The 25,826-nt window shown below is 39.9% G+C and overlaps 1 long non-coding RNA gene across 1 annotated transcript; it reads right to left on the reverse strand.

The window, feature by feature from the left end:
* Nucleotides 1–2,388: 2,388 nt before the first annotated feature.
* On the reverse strand, nt 2,389–10,304 carry LOC307161646. The gene is made up of 4 exons (XR_013821766.1): nt 9,924–10,304; nt 6,861–6,919; nt 5,056–5,182; nt 2,389–4,723 (listed from the first exon to the last, which is right to left on the reverse strand). It is a non-coding gene; the product is annotated as an uncharacterized lncRNA (long non-coding RNA).
* Nucleotides 10,305–25,826: the final 15,522 nt, after the last annotated feature.

Here is a 25,826-nt window from a genome sequence, read left to right on the forward strand (position 1 = left end):
TAAATCTTTGAGATCCTTTCTTGGGTTTTGTGGGTATTACCGCAGATTCATTGCCAATTACTCTGCTATAGTGAGACCGTTAACAGAGCTTACCAAAGGTTACCCACCCACACAACTTAACAGAAAATCAGTGACCGACAAGTTAACAGGTTACTTTAAGGAGTCGGAGCCTTTTGGTGAAAGGTGGGATCAAGCATGCTCTGAGGCATTTAATAGGATACTCCACTGCTTGACTAATGCTCCCGTTCTGGCTTTTGCTGACCCAACCAAACCCTATATACTACATGTTGATGCGAGCAGAAATGGATTGGGAGCGGTGTTAAATCAAGAACATCCAGAAGGTTTGAGACCGGTAGCTTTTGCCAGTAGGAAGCTAAGTCCTCCGGAGCAACGGTATCCTGTCCATCAGTTAGAGTTTTTGGCACTTAAATGGTCTGTGGTAGACAAATTCCACGATTTCCTCTATGGCGCCAGATTCACTGTAAGGACAGATAATAACCCTTTGACTTATGTTCTCACAACAGCAAAACTGAATGCCACTGGACATCATTGGCTTGCTGCTCTGGCAACATATGATTTCACAATCCAGTACTGTCCGGGACGACAAAACATCGATGCTGATCTTTTGTCCAGAAAATGTTCCACAGAGTCAGTGGAGGAGTGGAAAGAAATTCCTTTGTCAGGGATTAAAGCTGTGTGTCAGCAAGTCAATCTGTTGCAGCCACCTGAAGTTTCTTCACGAATGGCAGACCAGCTTGGAGTGTCATCCACCGTTGTACCAGGTGCATATGCATTTCCCACCCATCTGGAGTCGGGTTCTCTTGAGCATATAACACCTCTGCAGTTGAAGAAAGCCCAAGATCTTGATCCTCTCATAAGCCCTGTGAAGGAAGAAATAGAATCCGGTGAACTAACTACTTTAAATGCGAGCAGTGATCCTTACTTGTCTCTTCTGCGGCGTGAACGTGGGAAGTTGGTAATACTGGATGGTCTGCTACACAGAGTGACTGAAAAGTCCTCAGGAAAAGAAATCAAGCAGCTTGTCTCACCTAAAAAATACCAACCTATGGTGTTACGATCTCTTCACGATGAATCCGGTCATCTTGGAGTCGAGAGGACTATTGATCTTGTCAAGGACCGGTTTTACTGGCCTAACATGAGCTCGGAGATTGAACAACACATTAAAAACTGCGGAAGATGTATTTCCCGGAAGTCATTACCACAGAAATCTCCACTGAATCAGATCACAAGCAATGGTCCCTTAGATCTAGTGTGCATTGATTTCTTGTCCCTAGAATCTGATTCTAAGGGAATTTCCAATGTGTTGGTGGTAACTGACCATTTCACTCGGTACGCCCAGGCTTTCCCAACAACCAACCAGAAAGCCATCACTGTAGCCAAGGTATTGTGCGAAAAATACTTTGTGCACTATGGTTTACCAGCCAGAATACATTCCAACCAGGGCACTGATTTTGAGAATAGATTAATCAAGGAGATATTGTGAATGCTGGGGGTTAGAAAGTCTCATACAACACCTTATCATCCTCAGGGAGATCCTCAGCCAGAGCGATTTAATCGTATTCTTTTATCAATGCTCGGAACCCTTGACACTTCCCAGAAGCAGAAATGGAGTCAATACATCAGCCATCTGGTACATGCATATAATTGCACGAAAAACGATGCCACTGGCTACTCCCCTTACTTCCTCATGTTTGGTAGGGAAGCTCGTTTGCCAGTTGATATCTGTTTTGGTACCTCACCTGATGGTGAAAATGAGATCCAATATCAGAGGTATGTAAGTGAGATGAAAAGAGACTTAAAGAAAGCTTATGAACTTGCCTCTGAGGCTGCTAACAAGAGTCATCTGAAAAACAAAAGAAGATATGACCAACGGGTTCGGAATCAATCATTGGAGGAAGGTGATCGAGTGCTACTCCGAAATGTTGGAATAACGGGAAAACATAAACTGAAAGACCGTTGGAAGTCGGTACCTTATGTGATTGTTGAGAAGTTGCCAAACTTACCGGTGTACCGTGTCAAGCCTGAACAGGGAGCTGGTATTATTATAAAAATTAATTTACAGTTTTACACAGTTCTGTGTGGGTATAATCTGTGAGGTAAAGATACATTATTAGTAGGATAATTGAAATTAAAGTAATAAGTTACTACATAAATGGAGGCACCGCCATAGTAAGTTGTTGCAAAGTTTATGTAACTAAGTAGTTATAAATTAAACCAACACCTGCGTTATTTGTTTTATTATAATTTATTTTAGAACCAGACCCAGGGCCCCATCTCGTGTTATATTTACTAAATTGGGTTAGCTACATTCAGTATGTAGTGGCAAACAATTTTACATCACTGAATAAGAGACAAACAGGCATCAATTGTCTTTAACAATTATTTATTCCCTTGCAAGGAAAGGTCAACAGTCATACAGTCATTACAAAGTGCCTGCAGAGTGTGACAACGAGTGGGGGGTATCCTTCATTCTTTATAGTTGTTCCTCCCCAAGGTTGTTTTCCCGAGGCTACATCAAGATACATCTTAGCCATAACTAACATATTGTTTAGATTTGTCTATCTTATTTAATCATATTACAGCTTTAAATGGAGAGACTCTGTCTCGGTCATACATTCAGTCCCATTAACTTTTGTCCGGTCATATACAAGGACATAGACATACATATATTAATAAGAATATGTATCAACACTATATTCATCTGATTATCATCATATTTCTAAGATTATATGAATATAAGAAAATGCAAACATATAGAACATTATTAAATTTCTTCCACAATTATCATAATTAGCACAGAGACAAGGGGTTACAATGGTATAATCACAGACAGAAACACATACAGGAGAACTGAGAGCTCTTTAATTATATTAATGATAGAAAAGAGAGAATACAGGACAGTCTCTGACTCCATATGAAACACTTCTATAAAGACACAACAATATTACAAATAACTCTCTTCTGATTTCCATGCAAGCTCTGGTTAATATTTATATAAACTAGTACTCTTCTAATATATTCTGTGCACTTTAAATCAAGTCTTTTTAGGGATAGTTCACCCGAAACTGTCCACTGACTTCTAATGTATGGACAAAGAAATCTCTAAATATTGTCTTTTATGTTCCACAGAAGAAAGAAAGTTATCCAGCTTTTGGTCGACATGAGGGCATATGTACATTATGTCAGTTTTCATTTTTGAGTGAACTATCTTTTTAATACATTTACACTGAATCATTTAGCAGACGCTTTAATCAAAAGCGATTTACAAATGAGGAGAACAATAGAAGTTAAACTAACAATATTCAAGTGCTGTGAATAATAGCATGAATAGTAGTTATTTGGTAAAAGAGTATAATGTACATGCATTAGGAACACAAGCAAGACTATGACATTAAACTACTTGATGTTGTTGATCTGTCAGTCTATCGGGGGAATTAATGAGAATAAACCGTGCTTTATACAACCCTCCTCTCCATCGTATGATAAAGTCCTGCTGATACAGAACGTCAGCAGAAGCATCAACGGCACATCAATACATCTTTAATAAAACTCTGTTTACCGTATGTGTTTAATGGAGCGCAAACAGAGCAATTGAGTTTCGAGTTTTATGAGTCAAGAGTTATCTCTAATAAACCTAAATGTGACAGAAAGGAAGGGTGTGTGAGTGAAAAGAATGACATTGACTTCATTTATTGAGTGCAGATGTTTAAACTGAACTGCAGGCGGTCTGTGAATGAGACGCAGGCTTTTGCATTGAAACACAGGAGGCAAACGCTGCACTACTGTCTCGAGAGTGTTCGTCCCGGCTGTGTGTCGAACTCTGATGTGTGTCAGTTCTACAACAGCAGTGAATAGACTTCATAAACCCTCCAACATCAGGCCTCAAGAACATGTACAATACACAGTCAGCCAGTGGGTTCAGAAACACAAGATAATTAGACAAATATCTAAATATATGAAACAATGTAAAACTGTTGTTACTGTAAACATTATCTATAATAACGGTCAGGATTATAATGGGGAGAATGAGAAAAGTGTAAGTCAGAAGCACCAGGAACAAACTGCCCAAAATTTTCTTGCGCTTTAGAGAAGTAAGTGATATTGCGCGTGAAAGACCGCGACAAGTGCCAACAAAACACAGAATGATTATTGGGTAGGGGATTAAACAGCCGATCGATAGGGACAGAGGGCTTCGTATGGCTACAAAGATCAGAGGAACAAACCAGATGATCACAGAAACGACACAGCAGACTTTTAGTGAATGATGAGATCTATACCAGATAGGATGAGAAACCAGAAGATATCGTTCAAAAGCAACACATGCCATAAAATACAGACCCACAATCAAACTATACATATATGTAATTTTGGCATCCTCTGACTTTTTGATTGTGTGTGTTAATCTACAAATGATCTGAATGAGATCTGAAAGAATCAAATGAATAACAAACACTGGAGTGGAGCGATTAGATTTGATAAGAGCACACAACGCAAACAGAGTTAAGATCATGATTGGAATCTCAATGGCTGAAATTATGCTGATAATTAATAAGTCTGCAAACTCAAGTTTACTGAGAAATTCCCTCATCTGACGGCTCCATTCATCATCATAACTGCTCGCGTTGATATAATAATCTTCACTTGATCCGTTGCTGCTGGCGTTTTGTTCTGCCATTGTTTCATGAAATCTTGACAGGCAACACTAAATAACAAACCAGTCATTAGTTTAAAAAAACATGCATTCATTTACTATTTACTACTTTATTAAAAACATTAGGAAAAATATATGACATAAGTTGTTTTCTGTGTGATTGTTGAAATAAAGTTTCCTCAGTTTGCTTTACATGTTCTTTAGAGGAGATGTGTGTAATGTTAGAAAGCTTGAAATACGTGAAATATAAGATTAAAGTTTGGAAATCCTCCATTTGAACAATATCACAGAAGCAAGAATGCTGTTGTTCTGAATATTCAGTCCAGCACAGCTGCAAGTGTACAATGGTTTATTAAACTAGGAATAAATCTTGAAGAACTTACGTTACTGACAGGATTGTGTGTTTCGTCTGCAGGTCAAAGCAGAAGTTTGTGGAGCAACACACAGACTGACAGATGTTTCACAAGTTTCCACTGCCGTGTTTAAAGAGCTCTTCATTCACTGCACACACTGTAAAACACACATCTTAAAGCTTGTGGATCTAATGTAGGAAATGCCTGAGATTACAGACAAACTATTTGATCCAACGTGTGCAACTATAATTACCTTAAAGACACAATTAACTAACAATGGTAGTTTGAGTGAAAAACCAGTCTAACTTTCACAAACGGTTCGGCTCAACTACGACGACTGAAGTAATCTGAAAACGCTTTATATCTGATGCTTTCATGTTTAAAGTTCACTCAGTGTTTCAGCATTCTTTGCACATTCAAGACTGCATGACAAATTAAAGTTAAAGCAATATTTTTGTGTAAACAATTTCTCAAATGTGGGAACAAGCTTCTATCATAAAAGTGCACAGTATGGAGAGGATTATTTAACATTGAACTTTTCTGGGTACTTTACATGAAGCTTTAAGTGAATCGTTTAAAACTGCTGTGCTTTTTTGTGAAACTGTTGTTTTCTTATCTGCATTTCAGTCATTCCAGAAAATGGACCGAGTGCATGCTGTGGTTGAGATAAGGTGTTTCCAGGATTCCTTAAAGGTATAGTTCAGCTAAAAGTCATTAATTACTCACCCTCATGTCGTTCCAAACCCGTAAGACCTTCGTTTATCTTCAGAACACAAATGAAGATATTTTTGATGAACTCCAAGAGCTTTCTGTTCCTCCATTGGTAGCCTACGCAACTAATACATTCAAGTCCCAGAAAGGTAGTAAAGACACCACTGAAGTAATCCATGTGACTCCAGTGGTTTAACCTCAGTTTAATGAAGCGATGCAAGTGCTTTGTTTTGCGCAAAAAACAACAGCATAATTTGCCTCTATATTTACAAAATAATATTATCTAAAGCACATTCACGGAACAACTTCCGGTCTTGAGTCAACACAATACGCATGCGTCGCAGTGCTCCCCCTACTGGACTGCAGGTCAGTAACCGGCATCGCTTCATAAAATCAGTTAAACGCTGGAGTCACATGGATTACTTCAATGATGTCTTTCCTATTGTTCTGGGCCTTGAATGTGTTCGTTGCATTGCTCCCAATGGAGAGACAGAAAGCACTCAGAATTTCATTAAAAATATCTTAATTTGTGTTCCGAAGATGAACGAAGGTGAACCGAAGTGGGAGAGGGAGTGCACTGTAATTGGCTGGTGTGAGAACCTGGCAGATCTATAACCAATACAAATTGAATTTGAATCTAAAATCTTGATCCGTATTGTTAATATATTTTGACATCCACACAGAATTGTCTATCCATGCACAGATCTTAAGCATTACATTTAATGACTTTGGACAACTTGTGACTGGCAAAAATGTAATTTCTAATTATCATCTTCTTTAATACAGACAAGAGAGAGTGTGAAACAGTCAGCTGTTTGCCAGGTAAATAGTGAAGTCATAGTGAATACCATTAATAAACATATAATGATTATATGGTATGTACTACTGTATGTCTCAATTTTCTCTTTTAAAATCTTTTTTTTTTTTTCAGCCTGCCAAAAAAACCTGTCCAATCTATACCAACATAAAGAAAATAATTATTGGACTGGAAGAAAGCGAGTTCTATTGGCAATTCAAGTGTATTAGTGGTAAGTTAATTTACAAACCAATTAAATTGTGTCTAACAAATGTCAGTATAACTCCCCAAAATATGATAGACATTAAAGGGATAAGTAGTAACTTACCAAAAAATATGTTATATCTGTCGTCATCTACTCTCACGTGTTTTCAGACCTTTATGACTCTGTGGAACACAAAACGTGAACTTTGGAAGAATGTTCTGATTTGTTCTTTCCATGTAGTGAAATTTAACAGAGCCAATCTTTTTTTAAACTGTAAAAGGAATGAAAAATCACCATAGAATAGGTCCACATGACCCATGCACTGTTTTCCAGGTTGAAACAATACAATAGCTTTGGCTGAGAAAATCTGTTTGGGTATTTCTCAATTCTTTATTATTTATGCATTTACGATTGAATTGAGTGTCTAGAGCTCTATCCCTTTGTTGGTTACAGATGTCTCTACTCAAACCAATACTTTCTCCATCTCTTTTGTCCTTTATTCCAACTCATTTTCTCTTTCGTGAAATGATGTATATATGAGACTTGTACTTTTTGTTCTGTTTAATCTTTCAAGAGTTCAAGTAAAAGAGAAGATAAGTAAAAGAGTATAAGTACACTCAGCTGATCATATAATGTACATTCTTTCTGCTTGGCTTTTGGAGTGTGATGGATTTTAATTAATCAACTTTAATTAATCAACTAACGTTTGTTTTTCTTGCAGGAACAACATTCATATGGTTTTTAATGTTTCCAAACTCTTTGGAGAAGACTTTGAGAGTGTGTGTGTGTAAAAATAACAGAAAGGGGAAGTGAAACTAGACAAATGACTAGTTTTCAAATCCTTGTGATAAGTAATCACAAAATCAGAGTTTGCTTGTGCCAGTGACAGAGGAAAAGGGTTGGGGCTTTTGAACCAATTGAACCAATCATATTGAAGGTGACATGTTAGTCTTATTTGTTTTCTCGATTCTATAAAAACTGTTGTATCCGTGTTTTACGGTGGGATTCTCAATGGAATTTGTCTGAGATCCTCCGGCCTTGCTTGTTGGGAGAGATTCCCTGAGAACTGCTCGAGAAACTCTCCCGGCCGTGATTAAAGCATTTAAAGGACATTTGCAGGTCTGTTTGTCGATTTATTCCTGCGCAGGAAGCTAGTTTAGGAAGGAAGCTAGTTTAGGGGAACAAGTTAGTTAGGTGCTATTATTGAATGGGGACGTCGATTTGTAGACGAGACCCAGATAGTGAGGTTTAGGGAAAAATCTACCACAGGAGCCCTAATAATTATGGGTTATTTATGAAAACACTGGCTGAATGGACATTATTGCACTTGGACATTATTACTCGGCTAACCGATAGTACAGTTGAGTATTCCAGCAAATGTGGTGTGTATTCTTCTCATTTTAGCTCCTGCGTCCATTTGGGCTGAAGGTCGAGACAGAACCAAACCAAAGCTGGACTGTAACCTACTGGCCTATATGACTGACTTCATACTGACAACTACTGGCCTATATGACTGACTTCATACTGACAGCTACTGGCCCATATGACTGACTTCATACTGACAGCTACTGGCCTATATGACTGACTTCATACTGACAGCTACTGGCCTATATGACAGACTTCATACTGACAACTACTGGCCTATATGACTGACTTCATACTGACAGCTACTGGCCTATATGACTGACTTCATACTGACAACTACTGGCCTATATGACAGACTTCATACTGACAGCTACTGGCCTATATGACTGACTTCATACTGACAGCTACTGGCCTATATGACAGACTTCATACTGACAACTACTGGCATGGATGCTGCATCACATGTTACTGAACAATAACTTTTTCACCTTGAATTTTCATCCCCATGAGGAGACTCCATGTCTTCATCTCTTGTGACTGGATATCAGTTTAAACATTCTTCAAAGAACTGCTCATTTCTTCTGAATTTGTTTAGTAGTATATGTAAGAATTTTCCATTAAACTTTTAGTAATGTTTTTAAGTAATGAAGTAATTCATTAAGTAATGTTGTTGTCATCTTGTTAATGTATGTACAGTATAAATGGCCAAAATGCTTGTGTTGGACTCGTGTTTACAGGTTATAGACATGTTTAGAGGAGGTAGATGCTGTCTATTTAAAGGGGCTCTAAGTCATGTTTATTTGTACAATGTTATTTTTGTATATAAATCATTATTACAGTGAAACAAATTGCTATTTTTTTATTTGTAAATTATCAACTGAATTTAACCATTGCACAGCACCACTTTATCACCAATAATTTTGTATAACTTTGTAGTTTATTTAGGGGTGTGCATTGGCACTGCCCTCACAATTCGATTCGATTACGATTCACCAGGTAACGATTCGATTCATTTCGATTCTACGATGCATTGCGATGCATCAAAATTCTATTGAACACAAGGCAAATTTTTCATCAGTCATGAGGCAATACAAGCAGTCAGATATTGAACAACAGATTTTATTGGCTGCTATGTGTATCACTCTCCTGTATCTTTGACATAAATGTCATTAAATAAAATAAAATTGAATGGTACAGGGTATTGGATATGGCATTTTCAAAACTGAAAACTGAAAAAGAAAACCTAAATCACTGCATTCAGTGCTTTGAATGAGAAATGATTCTCTTCTCTCTGCTTTAGAACCATTTGAAATTAAATAGAGCAATAATAACAGCCAACTTTTTCCAGCAGTGAACAAAAGTGTTTTTTTAAACTAACTTTAGCTAGTTGTATTGCCAACGTGCTTGATTTTAGTGTGGCAGGTTTTACACACCGCGTAAGGCCGACGGCACACTGGCTGCGTGGCGTGAGCGTCTCAGCTGCGCAGCGTGTCCGTTTTTTTTCCGGCTCCCATGTTAGGTTAGAGCTTGCACACTGCCTGCGTGATACGCTTGAGCCGCGCGGAAAACGCGTGCATGCTAGAAATAGAACCTACGCCTATTTTTCATATTTTTACTATAATATTACTACAATATAACTGTAGTAAAACCATGGTATCAAAACCATGGTTTTTAAAAACCATGGTTTGGCCAAAATAACTGCTACTACAGCTACTGTTACTAACGGCTACTACAGTCATAGTTAACTAGGTGTGTCCCTACACTCTCGTGCAACAATAACAATCATTGACAACTAGGCCTATTGATCAAACTCATGCTTACCCTCCAGCAGTGTCTTTCCTGGATCCTTCGTTGTCCTTGGTCTTGCAAGATATACTATAATGCTCTGTCTATTACTTATAGAACTGTCTTTGTAAGCTGAAGTAAGACTGAACAGTGTTTGTCTTTATGAAATAAAAATGTATTTAAACAAAAGATAAAAATACTGGTTACACAATGATTAATACTTGTAGCAAATAATCAAGAGGTTATAGGTTATAATACTTCAGCTTATCCAATCTCAACAGGGCAGTCCTGTATGAGTGGAGAATTACACAGGCTATTTACCTTAAAGCAGTTCAAGCAATAGATGTAAAAAATAACTTATTTTCAAGTTAAGCTGAACTAGAAGAGAGCACACAACATCAAAATCAAAAATGCAACAACCAACAGTCAAAAATCAGTCATATTTATACAGAACTGGGTTACATTGTTCCTATGCAGTTTCTTGTTTTTTTTTTTCCAGAGGAACTAAAGCATGTGACATCAACCTTCTATTGCCCCAGTCAAGGGGGCTTCTGGTGTCGACATCGTTTCCCATATATGGGCATTCTTCCGTCTTTTCCGTCTTCTGCGCATCGGGCCTCTGTGTTCAAATAATTCAAAATTCATATAATTCACTACAATGTATGTGGCTTAGGTAAGGGCATCCTCTAAAATCCTCCAGATACGGTTTTACATGTTCATTTACAACCCTAGGATTTGTCCCTGGAATGAAATGGGCTGTTATTACCTTATTTGGAAGGGTCATGAATAATAATGTTGAGCTCTGCTCTGCTCTGATTGGCTGTTTCACAGATTTGTACGCAGGAGCTGACAAACGTGCAAATACAAACGTGCAAAATAATCATACTTCAGTTCGCAAACAACACAATATTTTAACAAATTGACTAGATGCATTGTCAAATGACAATCATTTCAACTGAAGTGGTGAAGGTTACGTTCGCTAGGAGCGAGTGAGCTATCTGTAAGCAACCAAACTAACCTAGTTAGCTCCTGAGTTATGTGTTGTTGATGAAGATAGGCCACATTATAATACTACCCGACAAAAGGGATTGACATAGATGTACCTACAGTTGTATTTTGTAGATTTATATGACAACACAGGCGGAAATAATATTAACCTCTCTGTATATACGTCGCCATACTATTTAGTTATGCTCGTTACTCGGAGCTTGCTAGTTAGCTAAGGTTAACGTTACTGTACTAGTTTCTTGCGTTCGATCTCGACAACACAGGGTAAACTATCATTAATATTAGCTCACTAAGAAACTTTCGATGTAAACAGAAAAGGCTTCAACAGTGGATAAGTGGATAAAATCAGTAACGTTACTCACCGCTTGCGGTAGGGGTTGTAATGGAAATATAACGTTAGTTGGAATTGCCCCCTTCTTCAGTATCAAACGCTGAGCGAAACCTGCTTGATATTGTCCCAGGTTAGAAAAACTGTCAGTGGTGAAATGGGCAGAGCAAACAACTGAAACAATTAAAATGGTGAGGTATCCCGGGAAAAGAAAAGGTATCCTGTGAAATCCCGGGTGTGTGAATGAACAATGTAGTACACTAAAAATATTTTGTATTGAGATAAATAAATAATGAGGGAGAGAGGTGACAGAGAAAGAGTTATTTTTTTTTATTTTTTTGAAGCCTGAAGATAAGAACACATGTGGACCAGAGTGAGAGAAAAGGAACTTTTGGCTGGAAAAGGAATTCATAGATAATGAAGGACAGAGACAAGAATTAACAGACCAAAATAAAAAATTATTATTTAAGAAAACAAAAATCTTAAACAAAAAAAGGAGAAAAACTGTAATTGATTTATTTTGAACCATTAAAATGAGAAACTTGTAATAAAGAGGAATTAAATATTTAAGTTACCATGTGGAAAGGCCATGAAGTGGAATTGACCCCATCTCTTACTTATCTAAATAGGGGCAGGAGATATAACTTCTCAAGGCCGGTGGTTTGAAAAGAACATAGTCTGAAGTTTCGAACTGATGTGCCTGGGGGAGGACATCATTTGGAAACGAAATATACACATTGACTAGGAGAAGTGGCACCGAAGCCATTGTCTGAGCTACAAATACGAATCATCTTGAGATATCTTCAAAAAACCAAACAGGCACCTGAATTTGTCACGGGATGTGGAGGTAGAACCCAAAAGCAGACGAGGTGCAGACACTCAACGTTTATTTATACACAAAAACAGAAAACAAAACCCACGAGGGGGTAAAACAAGACAGGATGAACTATTAAGACAGAAAACACTAGACTAACACTCAGACGATAAACTTAGACAATAAAGACAGGATCAAATACTTCTAACAAGACAAGACTTTCTTCAGGTAACTCACGGAGGGTATCAGGGAGGGTATCAGACAAGGATAGACAATGTACCGACACAGGACAGCAAACACAAGGGGATTAAATAGGGATCAAACTAATCAGGAACACAGGTGAAAGCAACGATCTAATAATTACAAGATGAGATAACAAGGGGGCGGGGTAAGGTGACAAGACAACGCAAGCACACAGCCCAAACAAACGGCCATGTGCTTACACACAAAACATGGGTCTGTCATGATCCTGCCTCAAGACAAGAGAAATCTAGGACATGAAGGCAGAATCATGACAGAATTCTTAAACTAAACAGAAAATTGAGAAAACAGATTATAATTTGACTAATTGGGTGGGAATACCAAACAACTGAGGTTAAAACAGTGGCTTCGATGTAACAACAACAAGAGACCCCTGTAGAGCAGCTTATATGACAAATATCAGATATGTAGAGATGCTATTAAAAACAGAGAAGTGGAAAAAAAGGACTAGAAAGTTAAACACTAAGTGGCCAGCAGAGGGAACATTTGATTTGGCTATGTGCAGGGAAATGGGAGCACTGATAAAGAATTACAAAGCCAATGATAGAAGCAAAAAAAAAAAAAAAAAAAAAAAGAGAAGAGAAGAGAAAAGAGGAAGAGAGCAGGAGGTGTTGAAGGGGGTCAAATTGATTAAGGGAATTAGGGAGAAAACAGAAAAGGAAAGTGACATAACAGCAACCCCACCCCCTTATGCACCACCCTATGATTTAACTGGTAAACCACTGCCACTGGTGAATGCAACTTTAACAATACAAGGCAAAGTGGACATTGAGGACGAACCAACTGACGAAGAAAGGAGGGAGGAAAAAGGGATGGATGACGACAGAAAAGTGAGTCCTGGCTACAGAGAAAGAAAAGATAGACATCTTTGAAGCTCCAGCTCCAACAAAACAGGGCACAGTGAGTCATGGGGGAAGTCAAGACAGCAACCTAAGCATGAGACATCTGACCAGGACAATCCCAGAGCCCACCCTCTCCAATCCTTATCATCATGCAAGTACAACAGCTGGATGACCTAATCAACAAAAAAAAAAAGAAAGTCCAACCATGAAGGATGTTGAAGGTCAGTCTGCAGTAATGGCAGCGATGAACATCCCAAACCCTGCTGCACAAGTCATGCAGCCGGCACCAGCCCCTCAGGGTCAGACTACACCCATCACCGTGGGAAATCCACAGCAACCAAATGCACCAATTGTGATATACCTTCCTGAACAGCAAAACAGATCAAGGCCAAGTGGAGGAAGAGGAAGAGGAAGGGGAAGACAAAACAACAACCAACAAAGAACATCTGACATGTGTTGGGGATGCAACCAGCCTGGACATACCAAGAGAAACTGTCCTATTAACCCATGGCCCCAAAATGAGCCTCCACAGGATCAGATGTACCAGCCATGGCAACAGACTCATCAGAACCAGCAACATCAAGTGTCAGGGCCTGTCAACCCATGGCGCGACCCAGATCAAGGCTACTAGGGATGCCCAGAGAATCCTACAGGGAGGGGTCAGCTTCCAATGATATCATCTAATGCTGATCAAGAACCTATGCTGCAGGGTGAAATAGAGGACAAGATAACACCCATTATACTCGATACAGGGGCGACGTTTATGTGCTTGAGCCCAAATTATGTCTCTCACCTCCCTAGATCTGGAAAATATGTCAAGACAGTAGGATTCTCGGGACTGACGCTGCTATTCCCCTCTCAGCATAAAAATCAAAGACTCAGACATAAAAATTCCCGTACTAGTGTCAGAACAAACACCAGTTAATCTCTTGGGTAGGGATGCTATATGCAAACTGAAATTACAGATATGGTGCTCTCCTGAAGGAATATACATAGATAATACAGGCATAAAACAAATGACAGTAATAGGTAATAGTGACCTGCAGGAACCACAAACGAACATATTTTGGTTAGGGAACATAGAAAAGGGAGTAAGAGAAACACTTGAGAAATGGGGAAAGTATATAAAACAACATCTTAGGAAACCAAGCCCACCAGAAACTGAGATTTATTGTACCAAGATATATGACCCCCTTAGAAACTCAAGATTGGAAAAAGATTGGTTGGAAAAAATGAGGGACAGGAGGTATATTTGAACTCAAATTATATAATTGTAGGACAAGCAGGGGCAGCATTGCAAATTGAAGAATGTGATTTTACTAAAACATGGTTTAGGGTAGATGATATAATCCCACATGTTACTCTATACCTGAATGAAGGGTGTCAAGCGAAAGACTTAGGCCCAATGATGTTGAAAACCACAGAAGACAGACACGTTGGATACTGGTTTGACTCTGTATTTGGGTCCTGGAAAGAATGGTTCATTAAGGTGGAAATAATAATATCTGTGGCTGTTGTTATGTTTCTTTTGTTGTTCTGCTGTGTTGTGCCTTTTCTCAGATCCATGCTAGCCAACGTGGCCGCCAAACAGATGATTAATGTGTCAGTCAAACCATCGGGAGTTGACATCGGGTGCACAGACTCAAGAGTGTACCCAATTGGGCCAGGACTGGAAGAGCTAGACGACTTCCTGTAAGGAGTTCTGGTGAAGGAGTAAGGAATGGGGTACCTTGTTACTTTTGATTTCTAACAGTTTGATTCTGTTTTTGAAAAGACAGGGAGGTAGTAACACTGTGTAATTTATTTTTGGGGCAAAATTAAAAAGATAATTAGAACATGGGTAGAGTAAGGAGTTAGTTAGAGGGTTTTTTATTTGTTTCTTTGGTTTTATATAAAGGACCCCTTCCTGAATATATATTTTTTACATATAATCCTACTGAGTATATTTTATATAATCACACTAACTGTTCACAAAATATGAATATGTGAATGAGAGGGGACGATACAAGGTTTGAAGCAGGTCATTGCCCGAGGTACGAGGTAATGCAACCAGATACAAAGGGAAAAGATAAGAATGTTTTTACTACTTTTATCACTTACTAATCACTTTACTCGCTATAAAAGAGTTCTTTTAAAGGGGTCATATAATGTCATTTTTGTACCAGCTAATATGATTCTTTAGGGTCTAAATTAAAAGTTTGCAATATACTTTAATTAAAAATTCTCATTAGTATTGTAAGAAAACACTAATTTTACCTGGTCAAAAACAGCTCTGTTTTCAGCACGCCGTTTGAGTGCATGTGTCTTTAAATGATAATGAGCTTTGCTCACCCCGCCCCTCTGTTCTGTGCGTACACCGTTTGTAACACAATAATACAATAACCATAACGCGTTGTTTATTATAAACATGGGATTATGAATTATATTGAGAACGTCGTACATAGAAAACATGCCGTAATGTACCCTGAGTGTAAAAATAGCCGCATTCATCGTGAAGGGTGCAGCAAGCGATTTGCAAAGATTAATATAAAGATTATTATAAAGGTTAATAAAACGTTACACACACTCACTTCTTCTGGAGGTTCAGCAGGAACACGAATAGTTGGTACCGATCCTTTTTTCAGGAGCAGCTTCTCAGTAAAACCAGCTTTATACTGACCCTCGTTTGTAAAGCAGTCTGGTGAAATGATTCGCGCAAACATGAAAGCGTTGACGTTGTGGGGAATTCCCTTCGAAAACAAACTCAGCCACTGCGTCTTCAGCGGTTCGGATTTAGGAACATCAATATGACTGCTGTGTTCGTTATTACACCCGAGAACACCACAATCGCGTAGACGCCATTCTACTCAGTGCTCCAGCTATCAGCAATGAACGCGCCAGTTGGCGCAGGCTATGATTGACAGCTCGCTCACGAGGGCGGGTCTGTGTTGAAATGCTGCTGTCAATCACCATTGTGGGAGGGGCGTCCGACCGCTTGATTTAGGAGAGAGGAAAACATATTAGAAGATTTAAAAAAAAACACTGGATGGATTTTTAGCATTTTATGATGGTTGTGTACAGGCACTGCCAACACACATTTCAGTACAATCAACTTGTAAAAGTGGATGTACCATTATATGACCCCTTTAACATTTTAAAGTTTTTTTATGAATTAAATGTAAAGTACATGCATTAGACTACTGGAAAATGTTTCCACAGGGTAAAAAGAGAAATTAATTACAAGTGTGGTCGCTAATTGCCAGACCAGCAAGGGCAGACTCAACTGGTGGTTTAAAAACCCACTGTCTGCTCCAAAACCAGATAACGCTCTAGGCAGGAGCAGGGCACCTCTGGCAACGATGGAGCAACCCAGATAGCACTCCAGGCCACCGGAAGTGCCTGTGCAGTTCCTCTGGCACCGTGGGACAATCCTAACTTCAAGTCTGTACACTGAGATATGTTGATTATACTGGAAATCAAATGTTTAAAGTAATCTATCCTTTTAGAGTGATGATCCAACAGGAAGGTGAGATATTTTACTCCACTCCAGTCAAAGGGGGGTGGAGATGTTTGGTCTCACTATTCCTCCAGAGTGTACCTTTGTGATGAAAGCCTACTGATAAGAAAGATGGATGGTCTATATTGGCCATGATTGATAGATAACAGAGAGAGGTTTATTCATGAAGATACATTCTGGGACAAAAGTGAAGGTGGGACTAAAGTTAGTCCCAAAGGGGGGATTATGTTGAAGAATTTCCCTTGTCTCATGTGAAAGTCTGAATGCTGTAATGCCCAGCAGAAAATAGGTCACAAGGATAAGAGAATGGAAAAGTACCCAGAAGTCTGTAAATGCAGGTGTTGGGATGCGCTGGCAGAAAAACATGTTTTTTGAGATGTTCTACCAATAGAAGAAGGTCTAGGGAGAAATGTTTCTAATGGTGGCAAGGTCACAAGGAGTGACAAAGAAGAATAGATAGATATGAGGGTGCCTATTGGGCACCTAGAGATAAGAAAAAAGTATAAGATATGAGCACTGGGAATGGTAACTTTAGATGTCCAGATGGCCAGCTGGCTTCTCACTTTGTTGCTTGTCAATAAAGTTAATTCTTCTGACCTGGAACCTCGAATTTAATACTTTTAATACTTGATAACTTCTTTGAGACCTGAACAAAAAAGAACTTTGAATTTGCCACAACATTGTCTAATATTCCGCCTTTTATAAGTGATGAAACTTTAGTGAGAATTTTGTCCCGATATGGTAAATTGGTGTCACCTATTAAAATGATACCATTTGGAAGTGGTTCTCCTCTTTTAAAACATGGGGTTTCGTTTAGGCGATTCGCTTGCATGATTTTGAAAGATGATGAGGATCTGGATATTTCACTGCATCTCAAAGTTGACGAGTTCGACTATGTTATTTATGCTACTACAGACAAGATGAAATGTTTCAAATGTGGTGAAGTGGGCCATTTAATTTGTGCTTGCCCTGGTAAGAATAAAGAAAACAGCTCAGCGGTTGATGACATTGTTAATAATGTTACTGAGCTGGTCGAGGCCGGTCCGTCAAACGCAGTTCGGCCTGTGACGGAGACGGGTGCGGCAGAGACAGGTGCAGTGGGGGATCGAGCGGTGGAGAATCCGCCCGCAGCTGAGAGTGCAGCGATTCAGGGAAATTATCCCAAAAATGTGGGTGAGGAAAATATGCTGAATGATGCTTAAACATCGAATATCCGTTCTTGCAAGTCGAATATGCAAAAAAAGGATAGTGCACCTATTGTTTTGCTGCCCGAATTGTTTGGTGATGGCATTGAAATGGAGACAGAGCAGAGTGAATTCAAAATTCCATCAAAAAGGAAAAATTCGGACGATCCTCAAACGGTCAGAGCTAAGAAATCTGACATGGAAGATCATTATGGTGACAGTGACTGAGTCTTCTGATTCTAGCGTCGGTCTCTCTCAGAGTGACTTCTCTAGTCGCGGTTGTAAAGTGGATGACATTAAACTTTTTTAAAAGCTACTAAAAAACAAGAGAGGGGTCTGTGTAAATAATTATTTTTCTGACACAAAGCAATTTGTCGATAAAACCAGGTTTTTTATGTCAGAAGGTTTGTTTACAAACAAGGAGATATATCGATTGAAAAAGATGCCAATGCCAATGAAGGTAGTGAGAGAGTATAGTAGCCTGGCTAGTAATGTGCTGTGTGTGTGTGGAGTGCTGCTATGTTTCTTAGTCTATTTCAATATGAGTGAAGTGAATATTGCGACTTTGAATGTAAATGGGGCAAGGGAAATGAGAAAAAGAGCAGATCTTTTTGAGGTGGTTAAACAAAAAAGAATAGATGTTGCTATGTTGCAAGAAACGCATAGTGACTTGAGGAATGCTGCTGATTGGGCTGAGGAGTGGGATGGGGTCTCTGTGTTGAGCCACAACACCTCACTTAGCAGAGGGGTGGCTTGTAGTAAATGGGAAGCTATTCTTTTTTCTAACATATTTAACATAGGGTAGAGGATTTTGTTTTCTGCTTAAAGGTTATGTGTGCAATGCAATGTTCACTTAGCAGAGAGTTCCAATGATGATGATACTTCAAATGTGTACAGTTGGTATGCTCTTTGCGAGAAAATTAATGTTTCAACTGATGCAAATGTACCATTTGTATACCACTACTGTATTAATGTATACACAGAGGGATAGAGGATTGCACCATGTGTAAGAATTAGGTATACATTCCATTTTTAAGCATAAGCTATATGTTTTTGTTACCTTAAAAGGAAGACGAAAGTCGCTCAGTTGTGTATTTAAGCTCAATCTTACTGTACTACAGCAGAGAAACACGGAAACGCATAGACCTGGCATGAATATAGCATCTTCTCAGAGTTTCTCTCCTGACATATAAGAATAAAGATTTTTCTTGGCAAGATAACTGGTGTCCGGTCCTGTGAATCAAATAATAACGGGGAAAAGGCTTAAATCCAAGTCTACACCCTCCTGCCCAAGAAAGGAGACCATACGGACATAAAGTGCTGGCGGCCCCTATCGCTACTCTATAGCGACTACAAACTGCTCTCGAAAACCCTGGCTAACAGGCTAGCAGGAGCGATGGATGGTGTCATCCATCCTGACCAGACCTACTGTGTTCCTGGTAGGTCAGTATTTGACAATGTTTCTGTGGTTTCTCATGTTGTAGAGGTCTCCAAGATGGTGAATCTAGATTGTGGGTTAATCTCATTGGATCAGGAGAAGGCATTTGACCGTGTTGAGCATCGCTATTTGTGGAGAGTTTTAGAGGCCTGGTGTAGTAAATGGGAAGCTATAGACAAGGTTGTCCAGTAGAGGGCGGCATGGGTTTGCATATGTTAGCTTTTCTCTTGATGCACTGGAGTAGAGAGTAGTGTTGTTCCGGTGTCAGTCTGTTCTCTGCTGAGGCGGTGTCGAGATGTGTTGTCCGCTCTGCACCTGTTAATAAAGATTCAAAGTAATGTATCTCCATGTCTCCACATTTATGATGCACCAAAGGATATTACACTTTGGGTTTTGCCAAAATTGTATAAATTGTATTAAAGTTCTTTACAGTGGCGTTGAGAGTATTCTGAAAGTGAACGGTGGTTTATGTGCTCCTGGTTTAAAGCTCATAGAGGTGTCAGGCAGGGGTGCTCATTGTCTGGTATGCTCTACTCTTTGGCAATAGAGCCACTTTTACAGCAAATACGTGTCAAACTTTATGGTTTATGTTTGCCAAACTGTGCAAAAAATCTTATATTGTCAGCTTATGCCGACGATGTCATAATTATGATTAGTAGGCAAAGTGACATACAGGTTTTGTCAGGTTTACTTAAAACTTTTAAAGGGTTATCTTCTGCTACTGTAAACTGGAGTAAAAGTGAAACTTTATTATTAGGTAAGTGGACAGGTGGGAAACCAGATCTCCCTAAAGAGTTATGTACCATATACATAACATATACATAACAACACAAAAGTATGTTACCAACACATTTGCAAATCCCTTGCTGTCAGGCTCTAGGGATAAAAAGTCAATACAGACTAAATCAAGCGGGCCTCTACTGGTTAGCTGAGCGGGGCAGCCTTCTGGGGGATAGACTTACGAGCAATGCATCTACCACAGTTTTTCACGTAGGACTCAATGTCGCTACCCATTTTCGGCCAGTAAAACCTGTCCTTAATCAATTCCTTGGTCTTGTCTATACCTAAATGACCTGACTCATCATGAAGAGACCTTAGAACTGTCAGCCGATACACTTCAGGCAAGACTAACTGTGTACAGTCTTCACCCTTATCTGTCTGCGTTACACGATACAAAACATCATCCAAAAGGCGTAATTTTTGTCTCTGTCGCTGAAGTAGGGTAACAGCTGGGTTATCTCCTTTCACAGTAGTCATTACATTACCGGTCTCTAGTTCCCTCTTCACAACTCTAATTACAGAGTCTGTATCCTGAGCCTCTTTTAAGTCAGCCAAGGATAACAGTTCCAAGGACTCACCACCTAACTGTACAGGACAAATGAATGCCTCAGGGAGGCCATCAGGATGAACTCCTAACTGATCCGCAAACCTGTGAGGAGTACTGGAAGGGACATCAACTTGAGCGAGTTTGCATACAGCTTTGACGCCAGATGGTGAGATCTCAGCCCACTTAATGGGAGCTGTGTCATCATGCGGATTGCGGGACAATAAATCAGCATCAGTATTAGTGCGAACTGGCTTATACTGAATAGTAAACTCATAGGTGGCGAGAGCGGCCAACCATCGGTGTTCAGTTTAGCACTGCTCAGCACGTAAGTGAGAGGGTTGTTATCGGTACGGACAGAAAACCTTGCCCCATACAAATAATCATGAAACATATCGACCACAGCCCATTTAAGGGCAAGGAATTCAAGCTGATGGATGGTATAGCGCTGTTCCGTTTCACTCAACTTACGGCTGGCGTATGCGACTGGGCGCAACCCGTCCGGGTTTTCTTGATTAAGGACCTCCCCAAGACCATTCATACTTGCATCTACATGTAGATGCAAAAGCCCAGAAAGGACCGCAGCGATTTCAGGTCATACGGCTGCTTCCATTTTTCTACTGCCTCAATTTTTGGTCGCAATACCCTTTGCAACCATATGACCAACATATTTAACCTCAGGCTGGCAAAATTGACATTTGTCAATAGAAACTTTTAGACCGCATTCTTCCAACCGATCAAGAACTTTGAGAAGACGCTCTTCATGTTGATCTAAAGTTCGTCCAAAGACGATGATATCATCAAGATAGACGATGGCTTCGAGGAGGTGCATGTCCCCAACGGCCCTCTCCATCAGCCATTGGAATGTGGCTGGGGCTCCAGCTATTCCTTGGGGCATGCGTTCAAATTGGAAAAACCCCAAAGTTTGTGCAATGACGATGGGAGATGCATATGGACTCCGCGACTATTTAAAGGTCCCATTCCATGGATTATTTTTATTATTTTATAATGTTTCCAGGGGTGCCCTTATAATGTTAGTATGTTTTTTAGATCAAAATTTTTTAGAATTTAGAAATAAAAGGCATATTTCCTAGCCTGATTTCATCCGCTGATTTGAACGCTCTGTTTGAAGGGGCGTGTCTGCTGTGAGACTTCAATGTAAACGCCCTCTGCTGTGATTGGCTGACATGCTTGCATATGAAATATCTGGCATTACATGTGGAACTATCTGGAAAACTTTTACTATTACAGCTATTATACGTTTTTACTATTACAGCTATCTGGATTAACGAATCGTGAGAAGTTTTTTAAGTATTTAGATCTATTCCCATCACATAAAAGGATGCAGTGATGATGAGCATTGAGCAGATGACAGCCTGTTGATCGCGTGAAAGATCTTATCATTGCAACGCAGTTTCTGCACTCTCACTAATGATTTCACCAATGCAAACATGAGGTATATAAATACAGTAAGAGCATCGTTGTGCAGTGTAACAGCGTCATTGATTTCATAACGAGTTTTGGCAAGTGTCCAGATAAACTCGTGCTGTGTGATTGACAGCTTGGGCGATTGGAAGGGATTGTTCTTTGATCGCTTTCTGTATATTAATCACAGTTTAAGTAAGATTATTTTCATCCTACTAAGAGAAACGATGTGAAGTTGATCGCTACTTCCATAGTAAATCACTACTTACCGCTTGCTGGAATATAGTTGAAATTGCCCCCTTCGTCAGTATGAAACGCTGAGAGAAGCCTGCTTGATATTATCCCAGGTTAGAAAAACAGTCTGTGGTGAAATGGACAGAGCAAACTAACAACTTCGAATTAAACTTTTGCGGTATCCGATTATAGATAAACATCAACCACGTCTGTTGACATTTCGCCATCAATACGCCTGTGTTCCTGTGGGCGGAGGTTACGGTTCTAGTGACATCACTAAAGAAGGAAGTAGAGGGGTGTAGTCCAATCCAGCCGTTTTTTGTAGGCGACTTCTGTTAAATAAAATATCTCGCTTGGCATTGAACTTTGAGCTTTATAATTTTACAGATATTATTTATACTCTAACAACAACATTACACACTAACTAAAGTTTGAAACATGGGATCACGAAGAACGGGACCTTTAATAATTCCGGCAGTCATCAAAAAAGTGCCGACGAACATCTTCAACATCCGCAGGGGCGATACGCCGGGACCGCTCACGGAAAGGGGTGTCGTCCCTCAACCATATATGATGTTTGACCCCTTGCGCTAACCCCACATCACCATCAGATAGGGAAAACACATTCACTCTCTCTGATAATTTCTGTCTGAGTCGATCTTTCCATGCCTGGGGCACAGGGGAGTTACCAAAATCAAACAATGCTGGATCGAGTATTTGATGGTCTTTTGTTACCTCCCGTGCGTCTCTCACTGTGTCTGTAGCATAAACTCTGGCTAACACCGTCCTGTTTGGTATAGACTTTTCCTTAAAAGTATCATTGCGCACCAAGACTCTGAGTTGGTTTGCCTCCATGGCTGAAAAAGGAACCACCACAGGAGGAACTAACACTCCAGCAGGAAGAACATCATCTTCAGGACCCTCTACCAGGTAAATATCTTTCTCCAGAGGAGACTGACAGTCCATGTGACCCACCACACATGTCTCAGTCTGAGGAGGGAGTGTAAGAGGGCTATCACCCACCGACTTCACCTCACCAACAGGTTTTTCTTCTGGAGTAGCAATTTTACTTGAAGGTACTAACCTATCTGTTATCCATTGAGACTGTATCCTCATAACATGAGAGGTCATGGGCCCTGAGCCCCGATCTTATTGGAGCAACGGAACCACGGCTTACAGGAAACTCTTGAGTATTCGGACTACTCGCCCCTACACTAAGCACAGACAACTGTTTCTGTAGTTGTTCTACTTGAGCTTTTAGGGCTAGGACCTCTGCATTTAGCGGGTTGTCGGAGGGCCTTACCTCAGTTTTGCTCTTAACATCATCCCTCTCTGAGGGCCGTGACAGACTTGTCCTGCCCAGTTGGAGTCTTAACTCTTTAGCATCTACTTTCAAGTTGTCTCGATTTGACAGTGAGCCTCTCACTCTGTCTTTTATTGTCTTATCTTTCACACTGACACCAAGCTTACTTCTAGCTGCTTCGTTTTCTTCTTCTTCTCGAATCTCATTGAGAAGTTTAAGAAACGTGGGGGGGGGGTTTCTTTCCGTTCATGCAGCCGCAACTTCAATAGCATCAAATCTGATTCAATCGCACCCCTTAACAACTGTTCTACACGGGCACGATCAGCTCTCTGAGGCGTTAACCCTCCCCGTTTGATCACTAATGTTAGCGATCTTTCTTGTCTACGAAGAAAATCAGACAATGCCTCCCCCGGCTCTTGTCGAAGCAAACGGAAAGCAAAATATAAGTCCTCACCCGACTCTGAGGTGCTAAAAGCACACTCCAAAGCCTCAATATACTCGAGCGCTGTAGCATCTGGGTTGTTGGCTCTTACCGCCTTTATTACCTCTAAGGCTGGCCCTTTAAGGCTTTCCACAATACGTTTGCGCTTCTCCTTGGCGGAGCAGTCTGACTCAAAAATCATCAATCTAGCTTGCTCAAGCCAATTCTCACTATTCTTTTCACCAACTGGGGTAGGCTCGAGACCAGAAAATATGCGTAAGCGACGATAGGCTTGACCATCGCTAGTAGGCTTAGTTTTCTCCAATAACTCCCCAATGGCACGAATGATTGTCTCAGGTGATGTAACATTTGAAGCCAAGGGGTTTATCAGGCTTTGAAGGTCAGTAATGCTTTTGCCCTCCCTGTTTAGGAACTGAGCTAATTTGTCTGAAAAGGCATTCACATTAGGATCCTCATCTTTTATCACAACAATTCCCCAGGTCTCCCCAGAGGATGACAACACTTCAGACGGCACCTGAGCAGGGCAGATTTTCTCTCTGCACTCACACAATACCAAAAGTGTCCCAGGAACTGTGCCTTCTTTTTTGGCGCGAGCCCGTACTCGACCAAAGACTTTGACCGTTTGCACCGTGTCTTTGATAAACGCAACATCGGTGTCAGATGGCACACCAACAAGCAAAATAGCATGTTGGGGATCAATTTTCTCATTTGCGCACCAGCTTCAAAGTTCTCGCGAAAGATCGTTCTCTGACATTTTTTCTTTTACCTTTTGTTTGGTAAACAGGAGATCCTGGGTTCGAATCCCAGCGGTGCCTCCATTATGTAGCCCCTATCCACCAACCATTTGCACTAGGCCAGAGTTTTTTGATAAGGACCTGAGTTCTTTTATTTCTAAATTATCTTTTAACCCTGTCTTCTAATATAAATTAACCTACAGGAAATCACTTTATGCAAACAGTCTGTTTACTTATAGTACATGAGTTGTTTATAAATCACTTTTAACCTGCAAAAACACACACAATCACAAATAACGTTTAAACCAATATGTACTGTAATAAATGTCAATTAAATTGAATATTTATATTTAAATGAAATGAAATAGATCAATATTTGGAATTTGACAATGTAAATGAAAACAAAATAAAATAAAATAAAATATGCAAAAAACAACCCTCTGTGATTGCCTTACTTTTAACAGTAACTAAACACTTTTTTACAGTATCACGGCAGGATTGTCAATATTAAGTCACCGTCTGAATGTATTTAACTCACTAAAGGTAACCATATAGGCATAAACCATTTCTAATTTCTGTTTAACTTTAAGTTATACTATCAAATTAACTTATAACTCTGTATAACTTTTATAAGCTCTAATAACCCTTTTAAACTTTTAACACATCCAAAAATACACTCAAAATGGAAAGAACAAGACCGGTCACAATATCATTAGTGCACTTGAATGTTTACACACTTCCCACCCCGTTGCAGGCCTGATTCGGAGCTTGAGTGCGTAGTGGCCGGGAAAACGAAACTGGCCCCTTCGCTCAGAGAGCAAACAAAAAACAATCGTTTAGGTGGTTACCTCAATCTGGTTGCTAGTGTGCGTTGAAACACGCCCGCATTCATCACATTGAAATGGTCCTGTGTACCATGTGTTGCAACGTGTCCGCGTGCAACAGATGCGGAGGTTGTTCAAGCGTCGGATCCTCGTAAAATTACTGGACGATGCTCACCGACATTTTCATCCCGGGGAACAAAAGTCTGCGTATCTGTCCTGAAACTCCGCTCGGTTTAAGCAGATGACAACAACAGTTTCAGTTTAGAAAGTCTGCCAACATGC

This window comes from Squalius cephalus (assembly GCF_949319135.1).
Source record: "Squalius cephalus genome assembly, chromosome: 7".
NCBI lineage: Eukaryota > Metazoa > Chordata > Actinopteri > Cypriniformes > Leuciscidae > Squalius > Squalius cephalus.